Below are 16,112 nucleotides of genomic sequence, written 5' to 3' on the forward strand. Positions count from 1 at the left end.
CACTTTTTGTTCTATTTGATGCCTCCATCCTATTCCTTTCCAGGCATTATTTTTCACCACAACACTTATGGTCTTCTAATATACTAAGTTGTTACTTTGTTGTCTGGCTTTTTTCACTCCCAGGTAAGACATGTAAGGTCAGGGTGTTTTGTTCATGGTTGATCCTAAACCGGGCATGTCAGAATGTAAGAAGTTACCTTTAAAACACAAAGAGAAGGAGGGACAGAAGGAGGAAGAAGAGAAAGTAAAGGAGAGAGAAGAGAGAAGAGGAAGGAGGACAAGTAGCAGCAGCAGTAGTAAAAAGGGACGTTCGTCTGAAACAAAAGGAGGCAAGGAAAGGTATAAAAATAGGTATAAGAACAGGAAGTTAAGGGGGTTCCTTCTTATAACCTCAATTTCCTCTATGCAGCAGGAGAAAGGTCATTACTAAAAGTAGGAAGTTTAGTTTAGTAATGCCACTTTGCAGTAGGAAATAGGAGTTCACAGGAGACACAGAAAAGGATGCCAAATGAGTGATACTATGGGTGGTCAGCTGAGCCTGGAGACAAATAATGATATCAAAGCACAGAACTACTGATTTTCTCCTGCAACACCAAGCACCTGGGGCAGTGGTGGCAAACCTAGGTAAGCAGAGCCTTCTGCATGCAAGCCAAGTTGTCCTAGCACCTGAGCATTGGGTATCAGTTGATTTTTCTAAACTAAAACCTCAGTACTGTACTCAGGTTAAATTGCAGTGCTGATGCTTTGCAGCAAGTGAGTGAGTTTTGGATTACAGTTTGGTCTCTAAAAGGTTTGCTATCACTGACTTAGGGAGTGGCTATTCAACAGAATCTTCTGTAATATCAATGTTATGTATCTGTACTGTTCCACATATGAGTATTTGGCCATATGAAATGTGGTTAGTATAACTGAGGTATTGAATTTTAATTTGCTTTTACTTCATTTAAATTTAGATAGTCAAATGTGATGAATCGCTACCAATTCATGGAAAATGGAGATTGAATGTAGATTTATAAATAGTATAAATAAACATTCAACCTATTCTAAGATTGGAAATTAAAAGGTAAATGTGACAGAAAGAAGCATAAGGACATTAAGGCATTTATAAGAATTTTAATGATATACTACAGAAGTATTTTGGCTGAAAAACATGAAACTGGGAGAATTTAGGTAATTTACCAATTAGGCAACCCATTGGTAAAATGATAAAGTCTGTGACTGACATCTCTTTGGTCACTTGGGGGTTCAAAAAACAATTATTCATCCTTATTAATCCCAGCACTCTGGGAGGCTGAAGCAGGAAGATCTCCAGCCCAGTGTGAGAAACTTGGCATGACCCTGTCTCAAAATAAAAAATAGTAAGTAAATAAAGAGCAGTGGGGATGACACAGCACAGTGTGAAGGTCTTGGGTTCATGGTTCAATTTCCAGTAGAGAGAAGAAGAAAAAAAATTGCTAGGCATGGTGGTGCATGCCTGCAATAGTAGCACACTCTACGGAGCCTGAGGCAGAAGGATCATAAAAATGAGTCCAGTCTGGACAACTTAGGGGAGACCCTGCCTGAAAGTTTAAAGGGCTGGACACGTAGCTTAGTGAGAATTTCTGGAGGTTCAATCCCTAGCACCTCCAAAAAGAAAGAAAGAACAAAGGCACAAAACAATTACTTTGGGGATGGGAATGCGGTGCAGCAGGTACAGTGACTGTACCGCTGTACAGTGAGCGGGTACAGATGTGACTGACATCATGCGGTGCAGCGGGTACAGTCTGCCGAGTGTGTGTGAAGCACTGAGTTCACTCTCTGCACTGAGGGAAAAAAGAAAGAAGTGAAAAATATGTGCATATGTATACACAAGATAGCTAAGATAATTGAAAGGAACAGTTAATGTGTAAGTGTTTGATCAATCTTACATGTCTCTATTTGTTTATCTGACTAACCAATTTGAAGATAACAATATGTAACACAAGTCATTGTTAACTTATCATCTTGTCTGAAATTCTGCATTGCTTTCACTGTTTTTATGTTGCTTTATGTGTGTTTGTTAATGTTTTCATTCTTTTATCTTTAAAATAAAAAATACAATTTTGAGTATTTTATAAACTATTACCAAGTTTTAATATTAGCACTAAACCAGACATCCTAGAATCCCTGGAGTTCTGGAGGGGAGGGGGAGCAGAGCTACCCAGGTGTGCCAGTATTCAAATTAAACTAAAAGAAAAAAAAAGGGGCTGGGGACTTAGCTCAGTGGCACAGCACCTGCCTGGCAAGCACAAGGTCCTGAGTTCGATTCCCGGTACCAGAAAAAAGAAAAAAAAAAGAAAGAAAAAGAAAAGAAAAGAAAAGAAAAGGAAAAAAACCGAAGAGTACAGATCTGTATATTTATCCCTCTAAGGAATAAAACGTAGTAAGAAAGAAACATCTTGGAAGTGATCAAAACCAGTTAAATTAAATCAGTGGTTTAACAATGCAGTGCCGGGCATACACATCGTAATGATGCACTGTTTGCTTAGCCATGGAAGAGCATTCCAGTGCTTACAACGTGCTACGCAGATACTACCAAATGATGCAACTTTCCTTAACACACATTCAAGTACACAGTTAACAAGATTTCCAACAACAAGACTTAAGAACCATTACAACAGATTCAAGATTGGGGATGCTCTATCAAAAAGGGTATTTAAAAACTCTGAAAAACTTCATAATCTGAAACATCTCTCATTTCGAACAGCTTAGATAAAGGACACTCAAACTATACATTATGGAACTTAATATCCTGAAAAAAGTGGATGTTCAAGAAAGGACAAAAAGCTATCTGTCTTTGGAGCTTTAGAGGCTGTGTGAAGTTTCTGAAGTCTACATACTACATAGTATCTTAAAGATCTGTAATTCTGAGAACTTTGCTTATAAACACAAGGAATCTTTACATGTCCAGATTTTTAAATTCATCTCCATTTTACAGAATTCTGTATTTCCAAAAATGGCCATTCCGTAACTGTCAAGTGGAAGAAGCATTGTTACCCAGAAAGTAGATCTATGTACACCACTGAGTTCCCAGACAAAGAGCACTGCAAAGAATACTGTTTTTAAAAAATCTCTTATAAAGCCAGGTGGTGGCATAGGCCTATAAATTCTAGCTCTGAGAGTCTGAGGCAGAAAGAATACAGGTTCATCAAACCCGGCTGAGGCAATTTAGCAACTTAGTGAGACCCTCTAGCAAAAAAGCGGGTGGGAATATGGGTCAGTAAAAGGCCCCAGCTTCAACCTGTACCGTGGGGGGGGGAGCGGGAATCTCTATTATTTCTTTGGGATACATAGGTATCCCTATTTACAACCAAATGTGACAGAAATGTATTATTTACTTGTAATTAATAATCTTATTATCGAATAATTACATTTAGAGATTACAAAGAATGTTACTTAGGTAAGAATTTGATGGACTGGATAAGTAAGGGATTGTAGACAGCCAGGAGAAAACATCACAGTAACAAAACTCAGAAGAGGAAGCAGAGCTATTATCATCATCATTATTATTATTATTATTATTTAGAAAGCAAAGATAAAGCCATTTCAACTTGTTTGGGACAGTCAGTTGAGAGAAAGTATGTTTTAAAGTATGCCATAAATCAGTAACATTTGAGACTTGATTTTGTGTGAACTTTGATAGACTAGGGTGCTCAATTTGTCAAATGCCAGTTTACACACTGCTCTGAAAGTAGTTTTGAGAAGTGGTCATCACTAGATTTTCAGTAAAGCAGATCATCCTCCATAACATAGGTAGATTTCATCCAATCAGTTAAAATCAGGAAAAAAGACAAGTCTTATGTGCTCCCTTCAGTGGCATATATACTTAAAAAAACAAAGAAAAAAAGGCAAGTCTTAGAAGAAGGAACTTTGCCTCCAGATAGCCACTGCAGTCAAGGCTGGCCCCACTGTTAATTTTGTACTTGTCAGCCCCACAATTACATGAGTCAATTCATTAAAACCACTCTCTTCTTTCTCCTTCCAGCTCTGCACACACCTACCCTCTATTGGGTTTTTCCTAGATAATTCTAGTAAGAAACATGAGTCTTCTCTCTTTTTCTCACCTTATTTCTGAAAGAATCCTAGCTCTTAAAAAAAAAATAAAGAAAAACAAGCAAATGTATTCATGCCTCAGTTGACTATATACTACAAAGGACTATGTACAAACTTCTGTTTTGGAACTTATGATATGTTCCTGTAATTATGTTTGCCATTCTTCTTACCTGAAAGAGAATCAATTTTTTTTGGTACTGGGAATCGAACTCAGAACCTTGCGCTTGCCAGGCAGGTGCTTGTGCTGCTGAGCTACATCCCCAGTCAAAATCAAATATTCTGTTTTGAAATTCACAGGAACAAAGTGAATCACACATAATGACAAATGAATAACTACATTACAGCTCAGCAATTACAGGCTCTTCTTTTTCCACAGATCTTAAAAACATGTTCTGGGGGCTGCGGAACATGGCTCAGTGGTACAACACCTGCCTAGCAAGTGAAAAACTCGGGACTCAATCCCCAGTACCCAACTCTCCAATATTTTATCAAAAGGTAATCTACAGCCTAATAATTTATATAACAGGAGTTATGCTCCAAAGATTCACCTGGTACTTCAGAAAATTGCCACAAAACAGAGTAGAACGTTAATATGACTTATCTTAGGGTTAAAAATCTTTTGAACAAACTATGCAGTTGTAGAAAAATTTAAAAAGAATAGTAGTATTCAAAGTCATCTAAACAGTATGATACTGCTGTAAGTACAGACAAAGAGTGCAAGGGAACTGAACAGAAAGTGTAGAAACAGATTATGGTACAAGTGACCTTCAACAGGGAGTCGAGCATTCAACGTTGGGGCAAGAACCTGGAATAAGTGGTGCTGACAAACAGGATAATCACACACAAAAACAATGGAGTTGGACCCTTCCCTTACAATTATTTTTTCTTTTTTGAGACAGGGCTTTGCTATGTAGTTCAGGCTGGCCTTAAACTCACTATGTAACCCAGGCTGGCCTCAAACTTCCAGCAATCTTCCTGCCTCAGCCTCCCAAGTGCTGGGACTGATAATAGGCACGTCGTGTCTGGCTATTACCTGATTTTAAAAGGTTAACTCAGAACTGTTCAAAGTCTTAAATGTAAGAAAAAAAACTTAAATAAAACTTTCAGGGGCTGGGGATTTAGCTCAGCGGCAAAAGCGCCTGCCTGGCAAGCGCAAGGTCGTGAGTTCGGTTCCCGGTACCGGAGAAAAAAACAAACAAAAAAAAAACTTTCAGAAGAAAACATATGATATAAAAATGATCAAATAACACAGGAAAAGATGCTAGTTATCACCAGGCGTGGTGGTGCATGCCAGTAATCCCAGCACTCTGGAGTCTGAGGTAGGATCGTTGTGAGTTCAAAGTGAGATCAAGGCCAGCCCAAACTGCATAGTAAAACCCTCTCTCCAAAAAAAAAAAAAAAAAAGGGGGGGGGGCCCAAAAAAGATGCTAGCTCTCAGCCATCCTTAGGGAAATGCACATCAAAACCACAATGAGACGGGTTTCACTCCCATCAGCATGGGCTAGTACCTACTCCCTGAAGGGAAAATAATAGTGGAGATGTTCAACAAAAAATGGTGCAGCCACTGGGCAAAACAGTTTGGCTGCTGTCCAGAAAGTCAAACCATGAAGTTTCCACGTGCTCCAACAATTCCAAACCTAGGTACATACTCAAAACAACTGACAGCATTATCCACAACTGCCAGAAAGGTGGAAACTCAATAAATATGCATCAAAAGATGGATTAACAAAAGGTGGCATTATCCATAAAGGGAGTATTATTTCAGTCATACACAGAAGAAGAAATTCCAACACATGCTGTAGAATATGGATGAAACTTTCAGACGATATTACAAAATGACAAATACTTGTGTGATTTCTCTCTTTTTCCTCCCTCTTTATTTTATTTTGCAATACTGGAGATTGAACCTAGGGCCTTGGTCCTGACTTAATATTCCCAGCTCTTTTTCTTTTGAGCTGGTATTGCTTTGTAGTTCAGGCTGGCCTCAAACTCATGGCAATCCTCCTGCCTCAGCCTCCCTAGTGCTGGGATTTCAGGCATGTGCCACACCACTCCTGGCAAGAACTCTTTAATGAAGTTTGGGATGATAATCTGGAAAAGGATAATCGTAATTGTTGCACAATATTGTGAATATGCTTTAATGCCACTACATCTTATACTTAAATGGCCCAAAAGTTAAGTTTTACAGTTTCTTTTTAACAAATGCTCATTATTTCTCTACTCAGTGAAGACAATGAGATTGAGACCAGTCAAGGGGCTGAACCAACTAAAAACAGTTAAAAACCTCCCTCTCATTACCAGTGCTCTATCACAGGAAGGTGGTTAAGTTAGGATTTATATAAATGGGTCATCTATACACACTGCACTTCTTTACCTGACTTCATGTATTTAACCAATCTTCCTGTTTTAGTGATTTATCTCCTTTTTGTTCATCCTGAGACAACTCAGTAATTGCCTATTCTAAGAAAAGGGACATTTCCTTTGTATACCTCTGACAATCAGCAGATCCTTAATAATTCCCCGGTGTTTGCTATTCATTGCATTTTGCCTATATTCACACTTCCGTTTCTATGTGTTTCACCCATTAGATTACAGGAACTATGAAGATGAAGTATTTATATTCCTGAATTTAACACATTAGGTCCTCAAATACACAAAGACACCAGCCCCAACATGAATTATTTACTAAGAACTAGTAAATAATGGTATGTCTACTCTAAAACTTTGGGAGAGATGGATTTTAGAGGCAACTCTTCATAAGAGGCTGACATGGCTTCATTTTAACTGAACAAATGTAGGTCTTGAGAACCCCACCTAAATGCACAACAAAGAAAATCCGACAACCGAAAATACAGGGAGACTGTGAAACATCTTAATCTCTGAACTATCTACTTAGGGATAAAGTGAATCTGAAAATAATGCACAGATTTTAAGTACAGCTTGATACCACTATGTGGAAAGTCTATGGAAATTGTAAAAGGAATGAAATTAAGAAAAAATACAGTTTTATATTTAGAAAGGAAATCAGTAATAAGAAAAATAAAGTGCCAAATGAAATTGAATGAATGATGTACAAACACTAGACATTTCCCATTTAATGGCTCACAAAGGCAGTGTAATGCAGTAGAAATAATATCTTGAAATCTCAAGTTTGAGGTTTAGGTTCTATTTTTGCAACAACTAGCTGTATGCAATTAGGCATCCAGATACAACTTCCCTAAACTTCATTTTCTTTGCCTATAAACAGCTACCATACATTGTCTCCCTTCCTCTTATTTGTTCCTTCCTTCCTCTACTCTTCAGCCCTTCATTCTCCTCCTATCCTATCTCTGGCTTTAGTAAGAATCATAAATATCAGCTCTAACTGGTTTTGTAAGGGGTAGGGCCCATAGAATTATGGACACTGACCCACTAAAGTTACACAGAAACCAGTATTATGAGAAGCAAAACCTATGAGTAAGCAGAAGAAACTTATCTAAAGAAAGGGGGTGGGGGATGGGTGAAAAGAGAGTACGTGACTGAGTTCCTGACTCTCTAGTTCCTAATTCCAGTCTGAATAAGGTCCAGCTATGCTTTCTTGCTGTGAGTGCACATGACACTGCCTGCTGTATCACTATAATATCTATCTCCTGTGTAATTTTATCTGCTGTGAGCTTCTATTTCTTCTACCTTTGCATTTGTTAGTTAAACCTCTCAGAAAACAGTGTGAATAATGACTGAAAAATTACACAAAATTAAAATTAAGTTCTGTTCCACATAAGACTAACATAATAATTAACTAAAATAATGCCCATGAAAATATTCTGGGAATTATAAAATTTTAAAAATATGAAGTATTAACATTACACATTAATTTCAAGATTTAAAATAATATGCTATGCTTTGGTAAGACTGCAACCGGGGAAAGTAATACATAAACACAATCATCCTATTTTGATTGGCAAAAAGAAACTGGACAATCTTTCTCAACAGTATCCAGTGATGTCTTAGAATCTTTGGAATCTGGTGTCTACAAGCATAATTTCACATACTTTAAATTCTTAACAGCAGCCACAAAAAATTAAAAGGAGACCGGCAGATTTTTCAGCATATGATCATAGCAGATTTGGGACCAAGAGAGAACTACTGCAGTGACTTGTAAGTGTTTTTAATCCCAGTACTGCAGAACAGCTCATACTTGGGCCAATTTTCAGTCAAAATAACATGTTCCTGGGCTCCATGGATACATTTGCAACACACCGAGTTTTGCAATCAATTTGTACAAATGAACTCCTTTTTTAATGGTAGTAGATATGCAACTGTTTCTGAACTTACAATTTTATAAAATTAGGTAGGTGATAGAATATTTAAATATAAAGCAAAATTACAGAATATTAAACTACAATGTATCAACTTTAAGTTTTAAAAACACTTAAAGAAGTACAGTGATTCTATTTTAGCTGCTGGTTCTCTTTTTCTTGTCCATTTTACCATCCAGGATTCAGCTTGGCTCTACTGTTGCAAGCTGTCACTTTGGACTAGAAATGGGAGGGTGTACAGCCAAGTCCTATACAACAGCTGCTTCCTGCTCAGCCCCATCTGGACCACACCCAGTTGTGCCTGCTCAGGGATGCTAACCCCACCGAGCCAGCAATCCACCAGTGTTAGCTCACAGGGTGGCTATGACCCTGTATTCTGCCTTTCTGGTCCAGTGTATGTGCTACAATCTCATTTGACCCCGATTTTACTCAAGTGCTAATATGAAGGAAAAGGGAAATGGAAAAGAGAAATACATATGAAAATGCAGGGAGTACTTCGGAATATGACCAACTCCTGTCAAGATACAATTCAGAAACAGACATAGAAAAACAGAACAGAAAGCTGTAAGTACTGTCAATCCAAACAATTTTCCTAATTTTGTAGAACTTTTGATTTGCATCTGGCTTTCCCTAACTCAAAAGTTCTCCCTTTTGAGATAAACCTATGTTAGGCTGAATGCCTCATATTAGACACTAAAATAATCAGGCCTTGATTATGTTAATGTTGGTCAAATATGGCCATTTTTCTACCGTTAGCAAGTTCATGAAATTAGGGCAGAACACTGAAAAAAATTTTAAAAGTAATTTAACCCAACTATTTCATTCAAAGCTTAGAAGAGTTAGAATCACTTCCATAGCCTCTTCCTAAAGGCAAAGAAAAATTATTCTGAACCTTATCACTTAAGGCTTTTTTGCGATAAAATTAACTATTAACAGTAAGTGGAGTCTCACTTTTCCAAAGGAAAACAAGCAAAGGTTCTGTATTCATCTTTTGGAATATCATTTTCCTCAAATTAACAGCTTAAAAAGTCACCCTGAAATCTTACCTACATATGTGTATTTAAAATAGTAGGAGGGAGGGCGAGACGGACTCTACTACAAATACATGTTCTACACAATGACAATGGACTGCATTTACAGCTCAAAAAAAGCACCAGCGATAGAAGAGTTAAGGGTTTTATTTTATTTTCGGTTTTTTTTTTACAGGGTCTGGCTATCTAGCCTTGGGTGTCCTTCAACTGCCAGCAATTCTCCTGCCCCAGTCTCCCCAGTGCTGGGATTACAGGCACAAACCACCATTCTCAGCAGTGGTACACAAATAAGATTGATAAAACTATTGAGGGGTAGACAGGGGCCTAGATATGGAGAACAAGTATGTGAATGGAGGAACAATCGAGTTAGAAATAGCCACCAAAAAAACTTAAGACACTACAAAAAAGGAAAATAAAAGCTACTTTCTTTCTTTCTTTCTTTCTTTCTTTCTTTCTTTCTTTCTTTCTTTCTTTATTGGTCTTTTTGAGACAGGGTCTCATTATGCAGTTCAGGTTGGCACTGAGCTCACTTGGTAGCCTAGGCTGGTCTCAAACTCGCAACGATCCTCCTGCCTCAGCCTTCCTGGTGCTGGGATTACAGGCGTGCACCACCATGCCTGACAAAAGCTACTTTATATAAAGCAGTTTTTAGGTTATAGGAAAGCTCTTTAGTACATAATTACACTTAACCTTAAAAAACACTGAGATTTGTTTAAAGTTAGACTTTGCCAATATCATACAGCTAGCAAATGGCCAAGTTAGGATCTGAAACCAAATCTACCAGAACTGACATAAAAATCATGATCCTAGCCATTACCACTCTCTTAGACAAGAGACTCTTTAGACAGACCCAATTAACTGTTTTTGATATTAATAATAACCAGCTTCCATTAAAATATAGATGATTGTTACACTGCTGCTAACTGTACTTTAGCAATCCTCTTTCTCTTTTTATTTGACCCTGTCATATGTATCTGGTATGATTACAACTGAAAAACAAACTGTTTTCTAGTTCGGGTGATGACAGTCTACTGTTTCCTAAATATAACTCCTATTTATTGATAAGGCTATCCTTCCTGTCTAAGGTCTTCACTAACCCCCAATCTTCTGGAAATCATTCAAATTTTACAACCTTCACAGCACTTCTGTAAACATTTCAGTCTCTACTGACTTCTACTAGATTTGTATTTCTGCAGGCTTTTTTTTTGAGGCAGGGTCTCACTATGTAGTTAGGCCAGTTAGGCTGGCCTTGAACTCACCACAATTCTCCTGACTCAGCCTCTGAAGTATTGGGATTAGAGGTGTGTGCAAGAACACCCAGCTCCTGAAGGCTTTAGTATTCTTTTTTTTTTTTTTTTTGCTTAATTCAAAAAAGTGTAACGTTTGATCAGTCATAGCTAATCAATCAATTAATTTTTTACCTTGGCTAACTGGAGCTAAGTTTCCCCTCACTTGCATTATCTCACCCTTGTTTTAAAGTAATTCCAAGGGGCCGGGGGTATAGCTCAATGGCACAGCACCTGCCTGGCAAGCACGAGGTCCTGAGTTTGATTCCCGGTACCAAAAAAAAAGAAAAAGAAAAAGAAGAAGAGAAAAAAAGTTATTCCAAGCTCCTTAGGACAGTGACAGAAATTTAGGAGGGGAAAGGGAAAACCCCCACAAAACATGTCTCTACATCATTCTACTTAAACTCACACTCAGCAACTGTTCGGGCTATTTTTAGTAAACCAGATGTGCTGATCAACAATAACCTTAAGGATATTCTGAAACTACTCAGTAAATGTCTATGATCAATATGGAAAAATTACAGATAAATAAGAATCCAAATCAAGTTAAGAGTTTTAGCTCAGAGATAGAGCAGTTATATAGCTTGCACTGTGCACTGAAAAAACTTTTATATCACTGAGAGACTACAAAAATTACAGCTAAATAGACTCAGCATAATTCAGCTCATTATTTTACTAGACAGTGTAAAACCATGCTTCGTTCAATTCTTTAAGTCATTTTCAGTCTAGAGGCGAAGGAAACACTTTGCTCTGCCATTCCCTTTCCTTCAACTTGCAGAACAATAGCACAGTATCTAATATTCAGTGAAGTAGTTCAATGTATATTCTGCAGTGATACAAACTACAGTAGGAATTCTTTTATCTCTTTTATCTCTAATTTATCTCTAAATTTATCATCTTTTATCTCTAATTTATCTCTAAATTTATCTCTAAATTTATCATCTGGAAGGCTGGGGCAAGAGGATTATCTTGAGAGTTTGGGGCCAGCCTGAAATCCAGAGTGAGATTCCGACTCAAACAAAACAAACTCCTCTTACTATGATCCTGATCTTAAAACTGATGGATTACTTCTTCATTTCTAGAATGATTCTATTTCATTCTAGGAAAAACATTTCATTACTACAATGAATTTTAATATACAAAAAAAGTATGATTTTGCAAAAGCACACAGTTAACCAGTGTCTTTTGTATTTTTTATTACACTTAAAAGCAAAGATGAGTGCAAGCCCTAGAAAATACTGGGCTAACAAACTAGACCAAGCAAGATTACCTGATCGTCATATGCAACTTTCAGGTAAGCAATCTCTACAAGGCATCCAACCAAAAAACACAGGCGTGGGCATAGCCAGTAACCAAATACAGGTCAAGCTGATTTCAAAATTACACCAAAAGCTAAATATTCTAATTTCTTTATCAATCGTTTTTTATTTAAACCTTATCAAAAGTGCAACCGAGGCCAGGTGCAGCGGCACATGGCCATAGTGCCAAGATACTCACAAGGCTGAGACAAGAACACTTGAGCCTGAAATGCTTGAGCCTAGGAGCTGACCCCGGCCGCAGAGTGAGACCCTACTCGCAAGGAAACAAAACAAAACAGCACAGAACAGAACCAGCAATCAAATGTAATGAAAGTCTCTGGACTTTTATAATCATATTCTAAAGCAAAGCAACAATACCAGTATAGTAACAACAACAAACTATAAAAAGGATCTTAAAGAAGCAATACTGTGTTTTTCCCTCCTTCCCAGCCAGCTGAAAGAAAACAGAATCTGCAGAGTTCCCTCCACTTCCTCTCCCTCCCCTCTCCACTTCAAAGAAAGTTAACTGCAACTAGGTATGATCGAGAAAAAGGAGGAAGCAGAAACAAAAACACGCGACATGTTTCAGTGACCTAATCAATGTGTGTTTATTATATGCCTGTAAGGTGTTAGTTCAATTTCTTTCCTCAGCCAACTTTTCTTCTGTAATTCCAAACACCATGACCTACAGTGGTTGTACCCTGAAAACCCAAGTAGGTATCAAATAGGATTAGATCAAATAATTTAATACATGTCATGCAGTACACTAAAACCATTCTGCGAGAAAGGAGTTGGATTCAAACGAGTTACCTGAAAGGCCCTGTATTATGAATCTTGAGTCATTTGCTTCCTAACCATTTCCTCACAATTTATCGAATAAGTTATCATTCTGATTTAATTTTTAAAATGGAGCTGTGTAACCAGAAAAGAAACAAAAGGCAATACACTGCTACAAAGTAAAATGCTGAAAGCTCACAGAAAAAGGTGGTAGGGTGGAATTCTCAGTGCCAAAACGTTTCAGTAACAGCAAAGTACCATTTCTGAGAATCCACAAGACCTTATGCACTCATGATTCTACACTAAAAAAATATACACAAAGGGAATTTCTTTCTTCTTTCCTCCAGTATTAGGTGTCTAAAACAGGACCTCCTGCATGCTAGGCGAGTGGTCACCTGCCAAGCTACATGCTCACTTTTCTTTCCTTTTTTCCTTCTTTCTCTTTTGGTTTTCTGAAACAAGGTCTCACGACCTAGTTGAGCCTGACCTTAAACTCACTACTGCAGCCTAGACTGGCTCCCCACTCAGGAGCCTCCCGCCTCAGAGGGTGCTCACTACAGGCCTGCTTCACCACACCCGGTCCTCCGCGTATGCGTGTGTGTTACTGGGAACTCTGTTACTGAATTATACTCCAACTCTTTTTTGTTTTGAAACAAGGTTTCATTAAATCATCCAGTCTCGTCATTTCTAAAGAAATTCTACCCCTTATATCTAAGTTTATGAAGGGTAATAACACCTTGATTCAAAAGAACTTGCCTAATGAAACTTAAAGAAATGGGGGGAAAATGGGAGTAATAACTTTAAAAGCTTGTTCAAGTGTCCTCAAAAATCCCCTTGACTTACACAGCATTGCCTTCTAACACTGAGATAGGTCAAGGGAGTATTTACAAAATCTGTGCCAGTAAAAGCTGCTATGTTTAACATGCCAAGAAATTTCATGTAGTATGCAGCTTAGTCAACTGGTAGAAAAGAAAGCACAAAAGTAAAATCTGTCTAACTGCATAAGCTCTAAATGTTTTCCTTTTCTTAGAACGTATCTACATTTTACAAATTAATTTAAATAAATTTGGAAGCCTAGACTGAGTCATCAGAGACCTCTACACTACATTTCTATTCAAATTCAAATAGACAGCTACTGTATCATTTTTGGTTTGTTTCCTTACACACCAGAAAAAAATTTTGATATTTGTGAATTGATTTTCTAAAAAATGAAATATAAAAATGAAAATACATGTAGAAAAACTCTCTTATAAACCAACAGTTGGCCAGGGCATGGTAATACATGTAATCCCAGCACTCAGGAGGCTGAGGCAGGAGGATCGCTATGAGTTCAAGGCCAATCTGGACTACAGTGTGAGTTCAAGGGACCCTGGACTGCACAGCAAGACCCTGTCTCAGGAAGGCAAACAAAACAAAACGAAACAAAACAAAATAACCCATTAGTTACTTTTAAAATTTAGCAAAAAAAAGTAAAAATCAAGTCTTCTTCGATTAATTCAAGTTCATTTTAGGGAGCACAAATGATTAAAATGTCAAGTGAGGGGCTGGCGATGGAGTTTAATGATAGAGCACTTGCAGAGCATGTAGAGGGCCCTGGGTTCTATCCTTAGCACTAAACAAAAAAATAAAAATAAAAAAAAATAACAACAACAAAACAAACAAGTGAGTCACTTCACTACTAGAAAGTAGTAATATCCTTCTAGGCCAGAAGTCAATTTGCATGATTCTACTATGAAAGCAATCTAAATAACTTATAAACAAAGAAAAATCATACAATTCATCAATTCATGGAAGACTTATTAAAAGAAAAAAAATGATCAGAATCTAAAACAGTTTTAAAATGTTAGGGGGCAAACCTGTTAGTATTTTCTTTCAGTTACTATAATTTTAATAAACATGTTGCATAGTTTTAGGCCACCTGGCATGAGTTTATTTTTAAAAGTAATACACAACTATTTCACTTCTCTAAATCAAATCCAAGTTGAAACTTACAAAGTGATAATAATGTAACTACAGAATTAAGACACCAAGATTGGGAAGGTTGTTTTGATTTCATATAGATTAATCTATTCTCGCTCTAAATAATTTTTACATATGAAGCACATTATAATGCCTATCATATGTGAAATGACATTCACAAAAACAAAATCCAAGGGGGAAAAGTCCCAAAATCTACATTACTATTTAATTTTGCTTTGGCTTTTACCTATAAACAATAAGAAGCAAAGGACAAAAGCTAACAATATAAAAAAAATAGGCCCAGATAAGAAAAATAACTTTAAAAGACAAATCTGTAGGCTTTAAATTAAGAAATAATGGGTTTATACCAAATGAACTATCATTTTGGTAAATCTAACAGAACTACTCTAATTCCTTAAGTATTACACCTCCAAACCAAATCAATGCACACTAATTCATGCTCTTGTTCTTTCCATGGAAACAATTTTAAACAGTAATGAGCTTGAAATGAAATGAGTATTAACTTTCTACTCTTCGGGGAGAAAAATAAAGGCTGGTTCCCTCATCTTGCAATGCAATGCTATAGTACTTTAAACATGTAAATATGTATTTAATTCAATCTAATGTCCAAACATAACAAAGAAAATAAACTTGTGTTTTTTATTTATACTTTTAAAAATTATGAAGAACTTAATCAAGCCCAGTGTATTGGCCTGTAATTTGTGCTACTCTGGAGGGTGAGGCAGGAGGATCACAAGTTGGAAAGCCGGATGGGGAAATTTGGCAGATCTTATCTCAAAGTAAAATAAAAAGGGCTGAAGATGAGTTCAGTGGTAGAACACTTGCCTAGGGTACATAAGGTCTTGGGTTAAACCCCAGGACCACTAACCAAATCTAGTAAGTGTGCTGAAAAATAGTCCCCAATTAAATGCATTCACATTTAAATTACTTCAATTAATGACAATCTAAAGGCAAAAACTTCCTATTAAAAAGAAAATGAGTTGGGCAAAGCGGTACACACATGTGATCTCATCACTCTGGGAGGCAGGATTCAGAAATCTCATGCTGGCTGGAGCTACATAACCAGTTCTAGGAAAGCCTGTATTATACAGTAAAACCGTGCATCAAAGATGGTAAAGAAAGGCTGGGCGTGGTGACACATGCCTGTAATCCCAGCACTCCAGAGGCTCAGGCAGGAGGATTGTTGTGAGTTTGAGACCAGCCTGGGCTACAAAGTGAGCTCAAGGCCAGCCTGAACTGCATAGCAACACCTTGTTTCACAAAGACCCCCCCCCACAAAAAAACAAAGGAAAGAAAATGGCCTGCTATTACATTAAATTTTATATGTATCAATAATCTTAATTACAGTAATCAATCTAATTTTTAAATTTT

The 16,112-nt window shown here is 37.2% G+C and overlaps 1 protein-coding gene across 1 annotated transcript in view; it reads right to left on the reverse strand.

The window, feature by feature from the left end:
* The window catches only part of Jmjd1c (jumonji domain containing 1C), a 209,239-nt gene that overhangs the window by 58,751 nt on the left and 134,376 nt on the right, over positions 1-16,112 (reverse strand). The gene's annotated exons all lie outside the window — the stretch shown is intronic.

The sequence above is a fragment of the Chinchilla lanigera genome, unplaced genomic scaffold, assembly GCF_000276665.1.
Source record: "Chinchilla lanigera isolate Chin_1 unplaced genomic scaffold, ChiLan1.0 scaffold00024, whole genome shotgun sequence".
Taxonomy (NCBI): domain Eukaryota; kingdom Metazoa; phylum Chordata; class Mammalia; order Rodentia; family Chinchillidae; genus Chinchilla; species Chinchilla lanigera.